Here is an 11,496-nt window from a genome sequence, read left to right as displayed (position 1 = left end):
CAATACCTTCGAGGTGCTAACTTTAAATACCCTTTCGTGAGGCCAACTGGATGTATTGACAAATTACTTTAAAATATGGTCAAGGTTTCTTTTGTGATTTTCTATGAACTCAGTTATTTTTTTCGACCTTTTTAGCAACGAATTTACCCTCTAATTTCATTTAACTTATTTATATGCCTTTTTCATTTGGACGTTTGTTCTTACTTATTTTTATATATTTCGTGTAATTACAATTTTCTTGTTACTAACAAAGTGATTGCTCACACATAAAAGTTTTGTCAATATTATGTTAACAACCTCCAGCAGTGTTGACCATCGTCAGATTGTCAAATGACTGTGTCTGCCTGTCACTATATTGAACAATATGGAAGAATATGTCTTTCGTGCACTGCGCTTGAAGATGCATGTCTTAAGCTTGAATGTCAATTGCATTTGGTGTTTGCATTTTGGTTTGTGCTTAAATCGGGCTAATTCTATTTTTGATGATCAGTTGAACATAGAGCGGGCTAACGCAGCAGACGGGCGGATCCTTTTCTGTAGATCGCAAAGATTTGGTTCTTACATATACAAGCATTTGAGCAAGCAATACTTGAAGAAATATGCTTATTCCGAACCAAAATTGCCTAAATATTCTGCAGTGACAGTCATGCAATCTTAATGAAATCTTGCTGCAAATGTTTATTAGATATTGCTGTGATCCAAAAGTGTTCGTTACAATATAAGAATTATATTTGTACTTAATATTTACACTGAATCACGATCTCCATCACATGGTTTTCCCAAACACGATAAATGAGTAACGTCCATGAAGAAACTATGGAGCTGTATCTAAATTTAGATAGTAAAAACCTGAAATGTATGCTATATATACCGGCGCAGACATGCTTAGTTATTATTATTAAGATGTTCAATAGTATATACGACTTACAGTTTGTCTACAATTCAAAGTACGTATTGATTATTAAATATAAATTGACTAGTGAAGTAATGTTACTTTATAGAAATGTTTTCATATATCGATATATAAATATATTTATTTATTCAGTATGTATGATTGTGAAGTGCTAGTTGACATATGATTGTCACGTAAGTCAGAAATATGATAACATAAGCAAGAAACGAATGCCTGATCGATAACAAAGAGTCTAATGCTTTTTGAATCAAACCAGAAACAGGTATTTGTAATTATTTACATTGCTTTTACAGGAAATGGATTTCACGAAAACTATCATGTTGCTTCTGGTGATTGTGGCTCTGACGTTTACGTCAGCTGGTCGTCGCCGCAGAGTTTGCCGCTTGGATATCGCCACCGGAAACTGCGCGGAGGTTGTTGGGCTACGGGGAGCGCTTAAGGGAGTCGGACTGTGTCAGAGACAGGGCGGTAAATGCATTCACTTTCAAAGAGGTGGCACCATCAGGTGTGCGTGCATCGAGGAGAAACCGGACATCGTGAGATTGTTTTAGTGTTGTTAAAGATCAGAGGCAGTTTCGCAAGGAGTTCCAAAGGCAGTTGTAAAGCAGTGCAGTACTAAAATGTTGAAATGATATTGTGTTCAAGAGGATATGTTTCTCTCATATATACTCGAAAATGGGATTTGTGAAAAAGGCAAGCATTATCACATGTACCTGTTACACGGAAATTTGAATCTAGTTATGTAAATATTGCATTTATTATTTTATCTATTTTTCTATGATTGTGATCGTAGTGCCATTGTTCTTTGTTTATTCTACATTTGTAGTTGAGATTATTTTATCACTTTTACATATACTTATTGCATACGAAAGTGCCAGTCCAAACGTATCATTTTACATTGCTATTAAATATGTTAAGTGTTTATATGAACGTGTTTGTGTGTATTACATAATAAAATGTAAATTTCATCTTGTTTTGATGATATTTTGCATATTAAAGTGCAGTAGTTTGATGGGAATGCACTCTTGCTTGGTGTCATATGACCTGTAAAGTTGTATTGACATTTAATTTAAAATCAAACACAGGTTTTTTAAAGGGGTCACTCTTACAAACGATCTAACATACAATAACTATGACTTACCTTAGTTTTACAATGTCAGAAAATCTCGAAATGCCTAAATATCTGACAGTAAAACAACTTCAATGTGATCGAGAAATTTTGAGTACGAAAAGCATGCCATGAAAAGTGCCCAAACGAAAAGTTGCAACAAAAACATGCAGCCTATAGCAACATGCACATTACCCCACCAATATTTCAATTACAACCAGAAACACAGCGATCTGGTTCACAATTCAACACTTATTACAGTACCGGGACAGAAAACCTTGATCGGGAGTACATTCCATTCAAGTGACTGTCAGTGAATTGTCTAGTAAGCCTTGATTCAAAACATGAATGTATAATGCCTTTATATTGTTACGCATATAAAGCATATGGAAAAAACGCAGAAAGTTTGGAAAGGAATAATATTGTTAAAATACGCATCTACAATAAAGATATTAAAAAATCCGATGTCTTAGTATTGTTCACTATCGTCAATTGCTGGTATTTAACGCCAAACTTCAAATGTTCACAAAATAGTAGTATAATAGCTTCACTTTAAACATATTCTGTAAAAAGTACATTTTCAATTTTTTCAGTGAAAATAAACCCACTATTAAACAGTTTCAACTTCACAAACAACGTGGCATGCTTTTATCATATTTTTACAAGAAGCCAATAACTAGCTTAAAAATGTTGCTTTTTTCTAATCTGACCGAAGTAAATTAAGTTATAACATTTATATGGTCATTTAAGTCATTTAAATATAATTTAGTTTTCAAAAGTAAAAGCAATCACGGTCTATGACTAGTCTAAAATAATAAACGTGTTATACGGGATACTTATACCTAACGTATTAACGGGTTGTTCAAAATATTTAAATTGTTTTTAGAGAAGTATTTAATGTTTGAAATAGATAATAAAGGTTAATATTCATATTTTACCATGTACGTGCAGAAATGTTTCGCACAAAACAAGCTTTTAATGCATTATACACAGAATTTACCTTTCCAATAAAACGAAACTTGACTGACACAGACAACAAATATGCCAATCGTAACAACTCTGCCATCTCCAGCAAACTTCGCGATAGACCTCGTAAATACAATCATAACAACTCGGCCATCTCTGAGGTGTTCCGATTAATGTAAAACTGTGAATCGCCGCCTTGCAGGTGCCCTTCATGTATATATAGTGTTATGCTTTGACAGAATGAAATGCAAAAACACACATAAAACTCATAATTATTCGTTTCTATATTTTTTTTTATATTCGTTTAATATTTTTAATATTTTGTTTGTGTACGGGACTAATATATTAAAATAACATTATCTGGTAATATTTCTTGTTTTTATGATATTTTGGTGACGCAATATGCCTTAACCCGGAATCACGATCGGAATAACTACCCACTTTTGGTAACAAACAATTTGTACGTGGAGTATTTGCCATATCAAAAATCGTAAAAAAAATCAACGTACAATTATTTGGATTAGGTCTATGACTATTTTCCTTCTATTTTTGCGTAATCTCCAGTAAATGATACAATAGCATATGCATTTTACATTTGATGATTGTATGATCACGGTTTTCAATAGACTATGACTTTATAATACATTAAGTTATATTCTATTTTTTATAATTATTTGCATGCGGACCTAAAAACGGATACTATTGAAAATGGTCCCCAAAGTTCGATGTGTAATACTTAATGCAATATTCTAAATAAGAATTATTTTCGTTTTGGTCAATAACTCCATTTGTTACACTTGTTATCCGAACCCATTGACGTTACGTCTATGCATTGGAAGCTGTTGGCCAACGTTTTAGTTATAAACGTGGATCTATCTATTTTGAGTTAAACTGCTCGTATATAGTGGCCAGTAGAGTCAGTTTTTATTCCGCTATTTTGTTTTCGGTACAAACAAAGTGGAAGGAGTTCGGTTAGTGGTCCCCAAGCCGGACAAGTTGGTTTTCCGCGGGTACTCTGGCTTCCCCCAACAATACAAACCACACTCTCGCCCATCACCGTGCCAACGAGAGTGACTAAATATGAGTTATCATAACTTTCTTTATAATCGTTGTAAGATATATGATGTTTAACCTAAAGTGGAATTAAAACTGGACGCTACTAGCCACCAAAAAAGAAGGCTTAACAAAACATGCAAACATATACTCTCCTTTTCAATTTCTTTATAAACTATTCTCAAAAAATACTCTAGATGAGATCTAAACTCCTTTGGAAAAATGCGAAACTATTATTCATTCATTAAAATATAAAAAAGAATTCACTTACAGAAACAAGCCCAGTAGCCAAAAGTTTCAACATAAACCCCGTCAATGGAATGCGTAAACGCCAATGACATAAACGAAAACCATCAAACTGTCCGTTTTGTCAGAGGAAAATTACTGCGTGCCTCAGACTGTCCTTTCTCTGATATAATGAACATTTTTCGGCATTAGACATCTATATAAAGCTGCCATATGATGTCATATAAGAAACACTCCGCGAAAGCTTAACAAACCCAAATCGGCTAAACAAGCACAACTTATAATCATTAAAAAGATCCCTAAGCTCCTTACAGGTTTTCTGCAAGCTGAATGCTCATGTTATTCCGTTTAAGACAGATGTATACAGTTCAAAGTGTAATACACTGCCATTATACGGTCTTTCGTCGCAAAACCACAGTATCGTCAATCCATCAGCTAGTGTTAAAATGTCTGTTCACTTGATTTATGGGTTCATTATTGCACGATGTTGATTTTGAAAATGCCAGAAAATGCCAAAACATCTGATCTTGAAATTAAATTTATTTTCTTTTTTGTCTTTGTTCATTTAAACATATGCATATATCTGCAATCGCAAGGAAAGAAAGGTTACGAAACACTACTTTTACGGGTAACTGTATGTGTGGACTTATTTTTGGGCACTACGTCATCCAGATATGAGTACATTATACAAGTTAAGAATGATATGATAGAGGGGATGTGGTACACTACTTGTACGGGTACGTGTACGTGTGGCCTTCTTGAATACTTATCCTAAAATAAGTCTGTAAAGAAGAAATGTATAGCCTGATTTCGGAAGGATGTTACATCAATACAAAACCTCACAACCATAAAAGAAAGGGACCATTGACTTTGTTGATCCGTTACACTGATTGAGAATGAGATAGGCTAGATAATTACTTCAAGGAAAAATGTGAACCATCCGTTCAGAACTACCCACTTTAAAACGGTTCAGGCTTTCAATAATAGAGCGGTCTGAGACAATATTGTCAAATTGTTTCCGGATATTGCTTTATTCTTTAACTACCTCAGCGTTGTACCGTACCACAATTTGATTTCGACGGAAATTGCTTCGTTCTATCGCTAAGAAAGAGTTGTGGTGTAGCATACACGTGACTTGCTCTGTATACTGCTTTTTGTTCCAGTATATAAGCATTGGGGAGTATTTAACACGGGTTAACTTTGAATTAGGGTGTATTATACCACTGATTCAGCATTGTGTTTTATCATAGACGTGATATTCCATTATATTTATTTGAAAAAATTTGTCTGCGCCAAATTATTTTCAATGCTAATGAAACAAATTTGTTTAATTGTTGTAATTGGCATTTCCAACGAAAATATGTTTGGGAAACTGTACAGCATTTCTTGTTACATCATTTCTTTTTTCAAAAACACAATGAATACTTCTGTGACTATGAGCTTGTTTAAAGCTGGACTCACAATTTGACCATTATGATAACTTTTATTCACTCATTATGCTTTCAAAATCAGAAATGTGTTAAAAAGCTATTATGAGTAGGTTATATGTTTATAAACATATAAATTAACATTCATTGTACACTGTCATCTCTCAGACGACGACTTTCATATAGAAAATATAAATATATTTTTATAAATCAATATTATGATTTGTATTTTGTTAAACGACTTTTCCCATATATCTAATATTGTGAGTTTTGTTGTGGTTTATTGTCTACTTGTGAATTTACAGTCTAGCTTCATTTCTTTTTTAATCTTTCTTATCGGCTAAGCATTTTCAAAATCTTCATCACATAATGAGTATGTATTTTGGTTTCGTAAATTAATGGATAGTTCTATATATTATATAGAACTGGACATTAATTTACGAAATCAAAATTAATGATTATTTTTGATTTTCAGTGATGTTAAACTATCACAATGCGGGTGACTGTTGTTAATTCGAAGAATGCAATTTAAACTCATCGTGCACTATAATTTTGCATTTTAAATAAAAAAACAAGTTTTTTAGAATAAAATTTACAGAATGGATACTACATCCATTCCACTCCTCAAAACCCATTTTCTAAAGTGGGATAATATAGAACCGGCAGATACGAGTTATTGTTTTAATTAATATTTTATATTTCTTTCAGCTTTATCAGACAATGATCTTCTCATACAAGGCTCATAATGACTCCGTTGATAAGAAATAACGATACTCATATAAAGATGTGGTTGTCAGATCCAATACAATAAGTGGGCGTTAAGATATTCATAAGAACGAGTTAAGATTCTGTAAAATGACATGGAAAATGTCCATCTTTAAATTAATAAACGTAGTATTTGCATACATAATTGTATATTTATGTGTTTCAAATCCCATGTTTACAAACACGTATCACTAAAGCCAACATACATGATGAGGCCAATTATCTTCCGGATTCTCTATAAGTGGGAAGGTTTTCCATGTATGAATCATGCTTAATAAGCAGGCGTATATGAATTACTGCTTTTTAACTTCATATAAAAAACGATGTCTGAACGAAATAAAGTATCGATTATTCGATGTAAAAACAAGTAAAAAAATGTATTCTTTAGTTTAGTTTAGTTTAGTTTAGTATAGTTTAGTACGATAAATTCCTATTGTGCAAATTTTCTTCGTTTTTGATTATATATCCCTTGGAAGTCTATTTGCGCCTTTTTGAATGGGATTTTTTACATATACCACACTTCTAGGACATTTCTTACAGTTTGTCTAGAATTCAAAGTACGTATTGATTATTATATATTGACTTGTTAAGTAATGTAACTTTATAGATAACATAAGCAAGAAACCATTTCGTGACCGACAAAAAATACTCTAATGCTTCTTGGATAAAATAAAGAAACAGGTATTTTCAATGCTTTACATTGCTTTTACAGGAAAATGGCTTTCTCAAAAACGCTCATATTAGTTCTGGCGATTGTGGCTCTGAGGTTAACGTCAGCTGGTCGTCGCCGCAGTTTGCCGCTTGGATGGCGCAACCGGAAACTGCGCGGAGGTTGTGGGGCTACGGGGAGCGCTGAAGGGAGTCGGACTTTGCCAGAGACAGGGTGGTAAATGCATGCACTTTCAAAGAGGTGGCACCATCAGGTGTGCGTGCATCGAGGAGAAACCGGACATCGTGAGATTGTTCTAGTGTTGTTAAAGATAAGGGACGGTTTCACCAGGAGTTCCAAAGGCAGTTATAAAACAGTGAAGTACTAAAATGTTGAAATGATATTGTGTTCAAGAGGATATGTTTCTCGAAAATACTCAAAAATGGGATTTGTGAAAAAGGCAACCATTTTTACATGTACCTGTTACACGGAAATTTGAATCTTGTTTTGTAAATATTGCATTTATCATATTATCTATTTTTCTATGATTGTGATCGTAGTGCCATTGTTCTTTGTTTATTTTACATTTGTAGTTATAATTATTTTATCACATTTACATCTACTTTTTGTATACGAAAGTGCCAGTCCAAACGTATCATTTTACATTGCTTTTAAATATTTTTAGTGTTTATATGAACGTGTTTGTGTGTATTACATAATAAAATGTAAATTTCATCTTGTTTTGTTGATATTTTGCATACTAAAGTGCAGTAGTTTGATGGGAATGAACTCTTGCTTGGTGTCATATGACCTGTAAAGTTGTATTGACATTTAATATAAAATAAAACACAAGTTTATTAAAGGGGTCACTCTTACAAACGATCTAACATACAATAACTATGACTTACCTTAGTTTTACAATGTCAGAAAATCTCGAAATGCCTAAATATCTGACAGTAAAACAATTTCAATGTGATCGAGAAATTTTGAGTACGAAAAACATGCCATGAAAAATGTCCAAACGAAAAGTTGCAACAAAAACATGCAACCTGTAACAACATGCACATTACCCCACCAATATTTCAATTACAACCAGAAACACAGCGATCTGGTTCACAATTCAACACTAATTACAGTACAGGGACAGAACGCCTTGATCAGGAGTACATTCCATTCAAGTGACTGTCAGTGAATTGTCTAGTAAGCCTTGATTCAAAACATGAATGTATAAGGCTTTTATATTGTAACGCATATAAAGCATATGGAAAAAAAACAAAGAAAGTTTGGAAAGGAATAATATTGTTAAAATACGCATCGACAATAAAGATATTAAAAAATCCGATGTCTTAATATTGTTCACTATCGTCAAATGCTGGTATTTAATACCAAACTTCAAATGTTCACAAAATAGTAGTATAATAGCTTCACTTTAAACATATTCTGTAAAAAGTACATTTTCACTCATTTCAGTGAAAATAAACACACTATTGAACAGTTTCAACTTCACAAACAACGTGGCATGCTTTTATCATATTTTTACAAGAAGCCAATAACTATCTAAAAAAATTAAGTTATAACATTTATATGGTCATTTAAGTCATTTTAATATAATTTAGTTTTCAAAAGTAAAAGCAATCAAGGTCTATGACTAGTCTAAAATAATAAACGTGTTATACGGGATACTTATACCTATTAACAGGTTGTTCAAAATATTGAAATTGTTTTTAGAGAAGAATTTTATGTTTGAAATAGATAATAAAGGTTAATTTTCATATTCATATTCTACCATGTAAGTTAATAAATGTTTCGCACAAAACAAGCTTTAAATGCATTAAACACAGGATTTACCTTTTCAATAAAACGGAACTTGACTGAAACAGAAAACAATGTGCCAATCGTAACAACTCTGCAATCTCCGGCAAGCTTCGAGAGAGACCTCGTAAATACAATCAAAAGAACTCGGCCAACTCTGAGGTGTTCCGATTCATGTAAAACTGTGAATCGCCGCCTTGCAGGTGCCCTTCATGTATATATAATGTTATAATTTGACAGAATGAAATGAAAAAAGCACACATCAAACTCATAATTATTCGTTGTGTACGGAACTAATATAAAATTACATTATCTGGTAATATTTCTTGTTTTTATGATATTTTAGTGACGCAATATGCCTTAACCCAGAATCACGATCGGAATAACTACTCACTTTTGGTAACAAACAATTTGTACGTGAAGTATTTGCCATATCAAAAATATTAAAAGAAATCCGTCAACGTACAATTATTTGGATTAGGTCTATGACTATTTTCCTTTTAATTTTGCCTAATCTCTAGTAAATGATACAATCGCATATATTAAAAAGTACGAGTTATACATTGTACATTTGATGATTGTATGATCACGGTTTTCAATCGTCTATGACTTTATAATACATTGAGTTGTGATCGTTTTTTATAATTGTTTGTGTGCGGAACTTAACACGGATACTATTTAAAATGGTTCCCAAAGTTCGATTAATATTAATACTACTACTAATAATAATAAACAATATTCTAAATAAGCATTATTTTCGTTTTGGTCAATAACTCCATTTGAATATAGACTTGTTATCCGAACCCATTGACGTTACATCTATGCACTGGAAGCTGTTGGTCAACGTTTTAGTTATACACGTGGAGTTATACTGCTCGTAAATGGTGGCCAGAAGAGTCTGTTTTTATTCCGCTTTTTTGTCTTCGGTACATACAAAGTGAGAGCAGTTTGGTAAGTGTTCCCCAAGCCGGACAAATGGGTTTTCTCCGGATACTCCGGTTTCCCCAACAACACAAGACCACACTCTCCCCAAACACCGAGCCAACGAGAGTGACTAAGTATGAGTTATCATAACGTTCTTTACAATCGCTGTAAGATATATGATGTTTAACCTAAAGTGGAATGAAAACTGGACGCAATCGTCCACCAAAACAGAAGGCTTAAAAACATGCAAAAATTTACTCTCCTTTTCATGTTCTTAATAAACTATTGCAAAACATACTCCAGATGAAATCTAAACACCTTTTAGTAAAAAGCGAAACTATTATTAATTCATTAACAAATAAAAAAATAATTGTCAAAAGTTTAAACATAAACCCCATTACTGGCATAGCGTAAACGCCAAGGAAATAAACGAAAACCCACAAACTGTCCGTTTTGTCAAAAAAAAATCACTGCGTGCCTGAGACTGTCCTTTCTCTGAAATAATGAACATTTTTCGGAGTTTACATCTTTATAAAACTGCCATATGATGTCATATAAAAACACTACGCGAATGTTTAACAAAACCCAAATCGGCTTAACAGGCACTACCTATAATCATTAAAAAGATCCATAAGCTCCTTACAGGGTTTCTGCAAGCTGAATGCTCATGTTAATCTGTTTAAGTCAAATTTATGCAGTTTAAAGTATAATGCACTGCCATTATACGGTCCTTCGTCGCAAAACCGCAGTTTCGTCAATCCATCAGCTAGTTAAAGTGATAAAATGTCTGTTTCACTTGATTTATGTGTTCATTATTGCAAGATGTTGATTTTAAAAATGCCCGGAAATGCCAAAACATCTAGACTTTAAATGAAATTTATTTTCTTATATACTTTGTTCATTTTAAGATATAGAAATATATGGAATCGCAAGTGCAAAAGTTATACTATAAAGGTTGCGAAACACTACTTGTACGGGTACGCGTACGAGTGGACTACCTTATGATCACTACGTCATCCAGATATGTGTACACTGTACAAGTTTAGAATGATATGATAGAAAAGTTAAGGAACACTACTTGTGCCCGTACGTGTACGTGTGGACTTCTTTATGTTCACTACTTCATCCAGATATGTGTACATTGTACAAGTTTAGAATGAAATGATAGAGAGGTGGCGGAACACTACTTGTACGTGTAAGTGTATATGTGGACTTATGTTTGTACAGTACGTCATCCAGATATGTGTACATTGCACAAGCTTAGAATGATATGATAGAAAAGTTAAGGAACACTACTTGTGCGCGTACGTGTACGTGTGGACTTCTTTATGTTCACTACTTCATCCAGATATGTGTACATTGTACAAGTTTAGAATGAAATGATAGAGAAGTGGCGGAACACAACTTGTACGCGTACGTGTACGTGTGGACTTCTTTATGTTAACAACGTCATACAGATATGTTGACATTGCACAAGATTAGAATAATATGATAGAGAGGTTGCGGAACACTACTTGTACGGGTATGTGTACGTGTGGTCTTCTTGAATACTCGTTCCAAAGTAAGTCTGAAACGACGAAATGTATATCTGTTTTTCGGAAGGATGTTACATCAATATAAAACCTCACAACCA

General features: G+C 33.2%; 1 long non-coding RNA gene across 1 annotated transcript; it reads left to right on the top strand.

Annotated features, from left to right (window-relative positions):
• Positions 1-892: 892 nt before the first annotated feature.
• On the top strand, positions 893-1,881 carry LOC128225201 (uncharacterized). Its single transcript, XR_008259621.1, has 2 exons — positions 893-947; positions 1,207-1,881. It is a non-coding gene; the product is annotated as an uncharacterized LOC128225201 (long non-coding RNA).
• Positions 1,882-11,496: the final 9,615 nt, after the last annotated feature.

This window comes from Mya arenaria, chromosome 2 (assembly GCF_026914265.1).
Source record: "Mya arenaria isolate MELC-2E11 chromosome 2, ASM2691426v1".
Classification (NCBI taxonomy): domain Eukaryota; kingdom Metazoa; phylum Mollusca; class Bivalvia; order Myida; family Myidae; genus Mya; species Mya arenaria.
This window is presented reverse-complemented; position numbering and strand designations above follow the sequence as displayed.